An 11,976-nucleotide genomic window follows, 5' to 3' on the forward strand; every position below is an offset into this window, starting at 1 on the left:
ATGAGGCACATTGTCTTTTCTCATAACAACCCTGTACCGCAGGTATTACTATATTTAGCTCCGTGTTCTTGATAAGAGAACTGACGCTCTAAGAGCTTAAGTCTCTTTCCCAAGAGTGGTCAGGCTGTCAGCGGTGGAGCTGGGACCGGTCACCATCAGATCTAACCCCAGAGCGGCACTCTCCAAATATGATTGGGATAAAAAGACTAACATGCATGTCTTAGAGGCCAGAGCAGAAAGCCTTTCTGCCTGTTTGCTTTCACATCCTCCATCTGAGTTGATCCCATGTCTGTGTAAATCTGCACATGCCACAGGAGGGGGAAGGGAGAGTAGTTGACTATAAGCTCCAAATTGTGACAACCTGTGGTTCCACCCCAAATTTGCTCAAACTTTCAGTAAATTTATTGTGATACTTAAGAGAGGTAAGTAATAGCATTTCAAATATAGAGTATGTTTTAGATGACTTGTACTTTTATACTCTTTGAGTTCAGGAGCTCATCATTTGATATCATGGCTCATTATAATTGGGACAAACATTCAATAATCAAAAAACACCCACCAGAGGCCTAATATTAGGGAAAACCAGAAAAATTATAAATAGGTTTACTCTGAGGAAATGTAATAATACAAAAGAATATGCAGTGATAATAGCTCACGTTTTTCAAATGCTTCTATGTCAGGCACTTTGCTGAGCACTTTAAATATTTAGATATGTCACTTCCATTATTCCTTACTCCACAGCTCCATGATCTGGAAAATGTGTTTATAGCTGGGTTGGAGGTGGATACCCATACCTCAGAGAGGTGCACATATCGTCAAAAAAACATGATCTCATCCTCACCACTAATATGATAGGTACCAAGCAAAGTATGCTGCTCAGTTTGCTTTCTCATTTAATCTCATTTTAATATTCTCAATCCTTTTGTTCTTGCCTACCTATCATTTCCTACTTATTAGGTAGGGAACTGACAGCTTACAGCTATTGAGCTCTTGTGATGATGCAGTTGATGGATCATAGTTAGTCATTATTTCATTTAGTTCCCATAACAGCCCCCTGAAGATGGAGCCATCATTATCCCCATTTTACAGATGAAGCCAAGTCATGGTGTCACAGCAGGTGAGGGAGCCCTGACTCAGATCCAGACATATCTCACAAGTGATTGAAGGGTACACTCCAAATGCTCTCAGGTTTTAGAAAAAAAATTTCAATGTGGACCGCAGTCACATGGACAAGAGGTGATGCAGAGCTTTGGCCTTTAGGAGCAAGTAACTAGTAAGACAGAAGAGGGACAGTCCTGTGGGAGTGATAGAAGAAAGAGAGATGCTCACAGCTTGTGTGATGTCAGGAAAGAAATCTACCTGCTTGGGGACCCCTGGGTGGCTCAGCGGTTTAGTGCCTGCCTTTGGCCCAGGGCATGATCCTGGAGTCCCGGGATTGAGTCCCACATCGTTCCCCCTCTGCCTGTGTCTCTACCTTTCTCTCTCTCTCTCTCTCTCTCTCTCTCTCTCTGTGTGTGTGTGTGTGTGTCTCATGAATAAATAAATAAAATTAAAAAAAAAAAAAAGAAATCTACCTGCTTGGAATTCAAAGGGGAGACTGCAAGGGTGCCTGGGTGGCTCAGTCAGCTAAGCATTTGCCTTCTGCTCAGGTCTTGATCCTGGGGTCCTGGGATACAGCCCTGCATTAGGCTCCCTGCTCAGTGGGTAGCCTGCTTCTCCCTCCCCCCCTCTGCTGCTTCCCCTGCTTGTGCTCTCTGTGTCAAATAAATAAAATCTTTGAAAAAGCCGGGGAGGGGGTGGGGAAGTCTGCAAGATAGGACCTGTGTTCCAATCACAAAGAAATTTGAAGGTTTTCAGAGGGATGTAGATTTAAATGGAGTGAGCTTGTCGTTTAGAAAAGCAGTTTAGGGATCCCTGGGTGGTGCAGCGGTTTGGCGCCTGCCTTTGGCCCAGGGCGCGATCCTGAAGACCCGGGATCCAATCCCACGTCGGGCTCCCGGTGCATGGAGCCTGCTTCTCCCACTGCATGTGTCTCTGCCTCTGTCTCTGTCTCTGTCTCTGTCTCTCTCTCTCTCTGTGACTATCATAAATTAATAAAAATTAAAAAAAAAAAAGAAAAGAAAAGCAGTTTAGTGCCCTTGTCATGATGAGCCCCATGTGATGTATGGAAGTGTTGAATCACTATATTGTACATCTGAAATTAATATAACATTGTATGTTCACTATACTGGAATTTAAAATAAAAGAAAATCAGATTAGGACTTTGAACATGGTAATGGTGAGACAGTTGCTCTAAAAAGAACCATCTGGTACCAGCGTGTGGTGTAGACTGATTCTCACTGCACTTTTCTCACGGTGCCCACAGACCCGTGTGTCTCTAGTGGATAAAATTGCCTGTGCTCTCTCCTCACAGCTCCCCCTGCCCCATCTGCGTATAAAAGCACCAGTAGAGAAAGGCAATAAGGAAGAATTTTATCTGACAGCATTCTTACCAAAACTTGGGTGTTCCCCTAAGGGAAAAAAAAATTTGAAATCCACTATTTTACACAAACGGAATATAGAAGAGATCAACTTGCAGATCAGACTAGCTATTAATTAACTTAAAAATAACTGAATAACTGCAAGCAGCTTGTGCTGGGATGAGATTTGGGGGGTTTCATCAGCTTTAAGGAAGACTATGAGCACCTCAGTCAGGGTGGGGTTCTGAAGCCCCACCTGCTCTACAAGGAAAACACTTTGAAGCACCCCAGTAAACCTATCTCCTGATCTCACTCCCTCTCCTCCACCCCCAGCTATTATGATGGGGGTCTATTAAACAGACAAACACAGGAGGAAGTAGAGGGGAGAATGTGTAATAAGATCATAAAAGCACAATTACTATGGATCATTGGCTAGGGCTTGGAAATACTTTCATTATGGTGAATTGCATCTATCAGTTCAAAGACATTTTAGAAGTAAACAAATGAGTTAGCAGTTTACAGCTTAGGATCCTCCAAGTGAGGGTTTATCCCACCACAAGTTATTTTCCAAAACCCTCCACCCCCAAGCCTATGCTATCCTGTTTGCTAATTCACAGACCAAATGTTGATAATACTTATATATACATTGAACAAACCCAAACGCTGCCAAACCATGTGAAGGGCAAATGACAGACCAAGGGTGCTTTCACATCGAATGCACAATGTATTGGTGGTCATCTCTCACTGTAGGGACAGTGGAACCAACAGCTGTAATGGCTCAACATGTAGGGCAGGAAGCTCCACAAAGTAGTTTCCTTTCTTTTTTTTTTTTTTTTTGAAAATGTATTTATAACTGTTTTGTAAATGGAGGCCCATACCTCAAAGAGGTGCATGTATAGTCGGAAAACATTTGAATTAGAAAGTAGGAGAACTATGATCTGCCCCCAGCTGTCTCCTAGTTTCTATGAGATGAGGTCTTCTGGATTCTCAGTTTCCTCATCTGTAAAACAAGTTAGATGAATCAGAATATCTCAGCATTCCTAGTATTTGATTGATGAGTTCATCTAAGACTCATGATATTTGCAAAGCACTTATTCTAAATTTAGTGGGGGCTTTTTGTTAAAGCTAGTATGTGGTCAAGATAGGGGATTTAGATTTGCCTAACATTTTATCCCCAACACATGCAAAAGGTGCTCTATTACCAATTGGTTTGGAAATCCTAGGTTGCACCAAGTTAGGCTGATTTCTTTTTGCAGGACTTCTCAGGGTGTATAATGTGTTGATAGAAATGGGGACTTCTTAAAAGATCTCTTCCTACCTAAAAAAGCAAGCAGCATGCCTTTGGCAGGATAGTTACCTTATGAGCAGAGGTACCAGTCTTCTCTTCGAACCCTAACAAATGAACCTGAAGAACAGAAATATTGATCACCTGTTTCCTTACCAAAAAAAAAAAAAAAAAAAAAAAAAAAAGATAATAATAGCTCTTCTGAAACTTCCCTGCTTTAAAATCCCAGGGAATCCCTCTGGACAAAGCCTCAAACAAAAAAATCTAGAAATGTACCTGCTCTCTGACATTTTGTTCTTGAGTTTGATCTCTGAGTTGAAAGAGAGAGAGGGAGGGAGGAAGGCTTATAGATGAGTGTGAGGAAAATTCATACCATAATGATAGTTTCTTGCTTCTGGTTATTGGCTAGCTAAATTTTGTATGGCAATATTTATGTAAACCATATAAATAGGAGCCAAAGCTATAATATTGAAGTATTTGGCATTAGACTGATTGGGTTGAAACCCAGCTTTCCCACTTACAAATTGTTACAATTCTGTGCAACGTAGTTCATCTCTCTGAATCACACTTTTCTTGTCTATAAAATGGGGGTAGTGATGGTAGCTACCCCCATAGAGCAACTGGTACTCTTATACAAGATGTATTTTTTAAAGATTTTATTTATTTATTTATGAGAGATAGAGAGACAGAGACACAACACAGGCAGAGGGAGAAGCAGGCTCTAGGCAGGGAGCCCGACGTGGGACTTGATCCTAGGTCTCCAGGATCAGGCCCTGGGCTGAAGGCGGCACTAAAGCACTGAGCCACCTGGGCTGCCCTCTTATACAAGATGTATTGAAATTTATTTACCATGTGAAAAGCATAGAAATAGTCAGCCTTTACGTTTAGAAATGGAGGCTCTGTTTGGATCCTGGAGTCCTGGGATCGAGTCCCACGTCAGGCTCCCTGCGTGGAACCTGCTTCTCCCTCTGCCTGTGTCTCTGCCTCTTTTTCTCTGTGTTTCTCATGAATAAATAAATAAAATATTTATTTTAAAAAAAGAAATGGAGGCTATGTTAACTGGTTTGTGCCTTAAATCCCTATACCCAGAAGCCTTATTATTCCAAGTCATTTCACTCAGTAGAAAAATAAATATGATCCAAATTTAGGGGTGAAAGACAAATTGCTAAGTGAAATTTATTGGTGTGGGATAGCTAATAAATGTTGATCTAAAATAATAAAGTAATTACCTAGCCCTGGTTTTTATCTTAAAACTCTTTACTATGTGAGCTTTCTCTCTTTCTCTGTGGAAAGTTACTAAATATACTACAGATTTGCATAACAATCTCTTCCTTTTAGTGAAGTACATGATATATAAACCTTAGCCTTACGGCCCATCTTCAATGCTAAAAATGAATATTAAATACATTCAGCATTAAAATGAATAAAACCTAAATCTTTTAGAAACAACTATTCATCCTGACCCCTCAAATTCTTCCAGATGAATTTTATACTAATTGTTTTAAGAAAACTCTTTCTCCTGGATTATATTTCAAATACTTAAAAATAAAATAGGTAAACTTTATTGTACATTATCACTTGAATAGACTAAATAATTTTGGTGCCTCCATAGACAATTGGCTTTCAAATGGAAGCACAGTGATTTATTTTTAAAAATAAAGAGAAATCATCAGCATTGAAATGATTAAAATAGATGTCTTATTTAGAATTATAAAAGCAGTTCATTTTTCATATGTCACATTTAAAGCCTGGTTATTATTTGTAAAAAAGTATTTCAGACTGATAATATGGGTTTGCTAACAAAAAAAGCCACCATGTAATAATATACAGTGATAAAAGATGGAGTGAAAAAACAAGCATAATATGTATTTTACTTTGTCTGTTTGCTTTAAAGAGAGAGCACATGCACAAGCAAGAGGGGCAGAGGGAGAGGGAGAGAGAATCTTTTTTTTTAATATTTATTTATTCATGAGAGAGAGAGGGAGAGAGAGAGAGAGGCAGAGACACAGGCAGAGGGAGAAGCAGGCTCCATGCAGGGAGCCCGACATGGGACTCGATCCCATGTCTCCAGGATCAGGCCCCGGGTTGAAGGCGGTGCTAAACTGCAGAGCCACTGGGGCTGCCGGGGATAGAGAATCTTAAGCAGACTCCATGCTGAGCACGGATCCTGACTTGGGGCTCCATCTCACAACCCTTAGATCATGACCTGGGCAGAAACCAAGAGTCAGATGGTTAACTGACTACACCACCCAGGCGCCCCTATTTTACTTTTTTAAAACCCATCTAAATGAAAATCATTTATTAAGACGAATGGGACCAGCTATGAAGTTAACAGGGCCACCTATTATGCTATAATAATCAGAAGTCACATGAAGAAGACACACACGAAAGTAAGTTCTCAAGCGAGCTGGAATCATTTTTAAAACTAGAGTTTCATATACAAGAATATTAAAAGTTTCCTCGATGTATATGGTTGAAAAAAATATTTCAGATTTTTAGTTCAGCATGGCAGACCAAACAAATGTATTGTCCTTCTTCCTCCAGTTCTACCAAAAAACATTTATTGAGCATCTACTATGTAACAAGCAGTTGAAGTGGAAGTACATATAACAAGGTGAATATGCTAGGGGTCCAACAGGATACTAGAATTTAAGGTAACTTCCCAAACTTGGAAAGATGATAAATTAACTGATAAACCAAGGGTTTTCCTAGCCTATCTTAGGCCCAGGGAAATTTTATGGTAACAAATTTTCCCTGAGGAACAATAGAAAAAAATCCATATATGTCTATGATATAGACAAATGAAAAGATTTTGAAGGAAACAGGCCAGAATTTTATACCCAGCCCAGCCTCTTCTCTGTACCCTAGTCCTGTCTGATGGCCTGTCCCCACACCAGGGTATATTTCCTGCATCCCTAGCATTGCTGCTGTTGATATGAGGTGAATCCTGGGAATAAATCTTGATTTTTTTTTTCTTCTCCACTCTTATCTTGACCAACAGTGAACTCCACCTGTTTCACTTAAGTGATTCAATTGACTATTGTCCCTCTTTACTGCCAATGATGTTAGCAGAAGCCCCCTGGACCTGCCATCAGATCCATCTTCATTCACCCTATCCTACCTGCAACTTCTTCTCCACATTCCCAGTAATTTGTTCAGCAAATACTTGTTGAGTACCTACTATGTGTCAGGCACTCTTTCAGATGCTGGAGATAAATTGGTAAACAAAAGACATTAAAAAAATTTCTTGACCTCATAGAGCATATATTCTGGACTATGTGTAGGCTATGTGTAGGTGAGACACAATGGGACAAAGCAATGAACCTATAAGTAAGTAATAGAGTATGCTAGAAGATGGTCAGTGCTATAGGAGAAAACCAAATATGCAAAGTAGAGTAAGGGACTCTGGATTGCTGGGGCAGTTGCAAATTTAATTAGAGTGATCAGGAGAAGCCTCTTTGAGAAGGTAAGATTTGAGCAAAAGGGAGTCAGTTGCATTCTTGTCTATTTGGTGGAAGAGCAGTCCTGACAAAGGAAGTTTCAGGTCAAAGTTCCCATGGTGGGAATATGCCTGTGTGTTCCAGGAGGCCAAGACAACTGAGCCAGCAGTAAGACAAGTGGTAGTCACAGTGGATGAAGCTGAAGATCTCAAGTTTCTGCAAGGGAAATGGGAAACCACTGCATGGTTTTGAGCAAAAGTTCTGAGATATAGATAGATAGATAGATAGATAGATAGATAGATAGATATAACATATTATATATATTTATATATATAGCTGAGATAATATTTAAGATTTATCCATTTATGACTGAGACATCCAGGCACGCCCTGACTTATATTGTAAAAGAGCTCAGGCAGCTGGGGTGATGATAGGATGTAGAAGGCAGGAGTGAAACCAGGGCACCAGGCAGGAGCTGATGGCAGCAATCCAGGCTGGAGATGGTGGTGGCTCAGAACAAGAAATGTGGCCATAAGAGAGGGCAAAGTGGTCAGATTCTAGAAATATTTTGAAGGAAAGGTCCACAAGATTCTAGGTAGATTGGACATGAGGTGTGAGAGGAAGAGACAGTCAAGGATGTCTCCAAGGTCATTCTCAGAAGGATGGAGTTGCCTTCAGCAAAAGAGGTTTGGGTGGGGGCCAGAAGGAGTTTGGCTCCGGACATGTTGCATCACACTGCAGTGAGTCTTCTTTACAGAAGCTCTTCTCATCATGCCTGGTTCATCTCCCTGGCCATATAAAGATGGAATTCCTCAAAGCGACCCTCCATTGGATCCCTACCACCTCTATTGCCTCATATTTGTACTAGATTTCTCTTTAGCTCATTCTTCCAGCCACTCTGATCTCTCTTCAGCTCCTTGAACACGGATGGTCTTTCCAGTCTCCAACATAAGCTGATTCCCCTGCCTGGAGTGCCCAGCCACCCTCCACTCATGCTGTTCCCCCTCTTCATCCCAGTTAAATCCTGTTCAAGCTTCAGAGCTCAGCTTAAGCTTTGCTACTTTAAGGAAATCTTCAGGTCTCTCCCTATGCCATGTCCTAATGCACTACATTTGTTTCCTGTAATTACGTAATTGTATGATTATTTGATTCATGGCCTTCCCACTAGACTGTATGCTCCCAGGGGGCTGGATTCACATCTGTTTTGCTCACCATTATACCTCCAGTGCCTCACACAATATCTGGCATATAGTAAGTATTTAGTAAATGTCTGTTGAATGAATGAATGATGGCTTATTACCCACCTCAAAGAAAATATCAGCTTATACATTTACGCTCTTGCAGAGTCTTTGTATAATTATAGCATAAGGAATACTGAACTAGAAAAAAAAACACAAAGGAAATAACACATTATCATTTATAATCATCCAGAGTTCAATATGCTCATTCAGGAATCCAAGCCACGGCAGATCCCTTTCCTATAACAGATGGCCTTGCTCACCAGATTTCTGGTTCCCCTCAGATTTACATTGTCCATCCCTTTGAAGACAGGCTGTCATGTGACTTGCTTTGGCTATTTCAATGTGAGGAAAAGTGATAGGTGTCAATTCGAAGCAGACGCATTTGAAAGCTGGCAGGCAACCCTCCAGTTCCACCCACCTGTATTAGTTTCCAGTGGCTGCCAGAAGAATGTATCACAACTCAGTGGCTTAAAACAACAAAAACCTATTCTGTCACAGTTGGGGAGGCTAACAGTCCAACATCAAGATGTCAACAAGGCCATGCTTCCTCAGAAGTCTCTAGGGAGGAATCTTTCTTTTGACTCTTCCAGGGTTGGGGGGCTGGGGGCGATCCGTGGCATTCCTTGCCTTGTAGATGCATCATCACTGCAATCTCTGCCCGTCTTCACATGGCTGTCTTCCTGTGTGTCTCCTCGGTGTCTCTGCGTCAAGATCTCCCTTCTCCATTCTCTTATAAGGATACCATTCACTAGATTTGGAGCCCACCCTAGTCCAGGATGGCCTCATCTTAAATTGATTACCTCTGCAAAGACCCTACTTAGAAACAAGGCCACACTGACAGGTACGGAGGGTGGGAATGTGAACACAGCTTTTGGCAGGGACACAGTGGAACCATTCTATTCATGAAGCACATGTTGAGGTGGAGCCTTCATCAGCCCGGTTCCCTGGGTCATGCAGTGAGACAGGTTTGTGTCTCCCAGTTCACCTCGGTCAGTTCCATGTCCCCTGAGTTAGAGTGGTGGGCTGAATCACCCGCACCGGGCCAAGTATTTATCCCTACGGCTGTTTGGTGAGTACATTGCACTGATTCATGCAAATTAAATGTGTCTGTGCTGTCTTTTTCTTGTGACCTGTCTCCAGACTGTGTTCCATATGATATATTCCTGTTGATCATTAATTATGCCTATCATTATGCTATGTGCCAAGAGAAATGTGTGGGAAATTAGACACAAGGAGCCCAATTATAAGGTTTGTATAATCTAATCTGGTGGACAGAACAGAAGAAACTATCAGTGTTGGCATTTGAAACTATCACAAGACACCAAATAATATCATGGAATAAGAGATCATACTAACAGGACTTCTGGTTTGTTCTAAGTACTATGGTAAGCAATTTACAAGTATTATACTCTTTCAACCCCATGGAGGTGTATCCCATTGGATGAAGTTTTATAACTATTTTACAGGTCAGGAAACAAGCTTAGAAGTCTCAAGCAGCTTGCCCGATGGTCATTCAGGATTCCAGTGCAGGTTGGTCTGATTCACAAATTTGGGGTCCTATGGACTTTACTGCCCATTTAATTCAGCTCAGCCTTGATAGCCTGCTAGTATATGGTAGTCGACACTCTGAGCTACACCAAGTTTGGTTCTCCTTATGCAGTTAACCCTGGGCTGATTGATGGTTCGATCTCAGTTTTAAGTTGGCCTTCCCACCTGATTTTTATGAAGTAATCCAAACTCAACCTCCATCTTTCTCTAACTTTTTAATTTTAATTCTCTAAGCTGGCAACAGATACAATGATTTGTTATATCGGGGCCTTCATTTCTCCTCTAAAGCATTAAAAACAATTAAAAGAAACAAAACGATCAAAGGAAATGACATGAAACCAAACCAACCCTATTTTTAAGTGTTTCCAACCTTGTTTCAAAACAGCCTTATGAGGATTGTTTTCCCAACAGCCATGTATGAAGCCGTCCACTTTTGAAATCTGATTTTCCTATGTAGACATATCCTGTTTTCTATGCTTGGAGAAGCAGGGAATACCCAAGCTGGCATTCAATCGCAGCAAATATGAAATAGACCATTTTAAAAAAATTGTAGGAATGTTAAAATCCATGTTGACTGGTTTTTACATTTACCCGGCAGCATTCCCATGCTAGCGTTGGCATAGAAACTGGAAAAGGAAACTTTCCACCAATCTGTCACTTGCTACTGTTTCCACTTACTTTGCTGTAAGTCCAATTTTAACAAATTTCTTTTAAGTTAAAAAAGTTTACTTTTTTTTTTCCTGTTTCAGGATGTTTCCCCAAACATAAAAACACGAGCAAAAAGAAAGATTTTAAAACTCAGTCAAAAATTTGGTTTTCCAAATATTCAGCTGTTTAAAATTCAGATAATTGCCTTGCTTTTTTTTTTTTTTTTTCTTTTTCCACATTTAGTCTGAATGCTTTGGCATGGGGAACCCCGCAGTCTGAAAGTAACTTTGTCCCGACTCTCCTCACTGCATTTATTAAAGAGACCAAAAGAGGCATCTGCTTTTCAACAGTTTGTGGTCCGAAGGCCACCAGGGAAAGCCAGAGAGGTTCTGACGATTCAGGAACAAATTCGGGTTTCCCCAAAACTTCGATGCAAGCAAGGTTGGCAGCGGTCACAGCTAGGTATTCCTGAGATCGTTTTCATTGGAGAGAAACAGGCTGGGATTCTCGGAACCAGGCTTGGGTCAGGGAGGGAGGGAGGGAGGGCAAATCTGCCACTCGTCCTCTCGTGCATAGCCTAGAACCCAGTAGGCACTCAAGTCCTGCCTCACGTGAACGAATGAATCCCAGTGATGCTGTCTGGCATCTCCCAAGACTGAAGGGTGATCTTCCCGGGGCTGGAGCGTGAAACAAGAGGGAGCTGCCTACCTGGGGCTCAAGGGGCCTCAGCCTGGCACCCCAAGCCAGGCGTCCTCATTTCCCTTTGGCACCATCCTGAAGTGCTCTGGAGCTGGCGCGATGTTCCAGAAGGGAGGAAATGCATGTGAGGAGGATCAGGGAGGAGAGCAGATGTGAGCATAAAGGGAAAGCATTAGAAATGAAAGAAAAGAACTTGGACTCCCACAGCTGGAAGGACAAACCTCACAATGTCGTCAGGGATGTGGGATTAGGGGTGATTCCGCCTGCCCTTTGTTCTTGTTTTCCCCCCTCCTGTCTTCCACGTTTCCCGGTTTATTTGTTTGATGCGTGCCTTTTCTGCTCGGTTATTGGACCACGAGGCCAGACCCCCCTCCCCCCAGGTGGCCGGTACCTGGCACGCAGCGGGCGCCCCAATGCAGGCGGCCCGAGGCTCCCGTGCCTCCCGTGCCTCCCGCGCCGGCTCCCCGGGGGGCGTCTAAGCGCCTGGCACGTAGTAGGCGCTCCCTAAACATCTGCGCAGCAAATGAGCTGCAAGTTTTCGGCGCCGAGCACGTGGAGCCCTGGCAAGCAGGAGCAGGACACGGCACGAGCGCGTCTCCCTGCGACCACAAAGCGGCTGCGGCGCGTGCTGGAGGCGGAGGCGAGGGGCGGGCGGC

This window comes from Canis lupus, chromosome 19 (genome assembly GCF_048164855.1).
Source record: "Canis lupus baileyi chromosome 19, mCanLup2.hap1, whole genome shotgun sequence".
Lineage (NCBI taxonomy): Eukaryota > Metazoa > Chordata > Mammalia > Carnivora > Canidae > Canis > Canis lupus.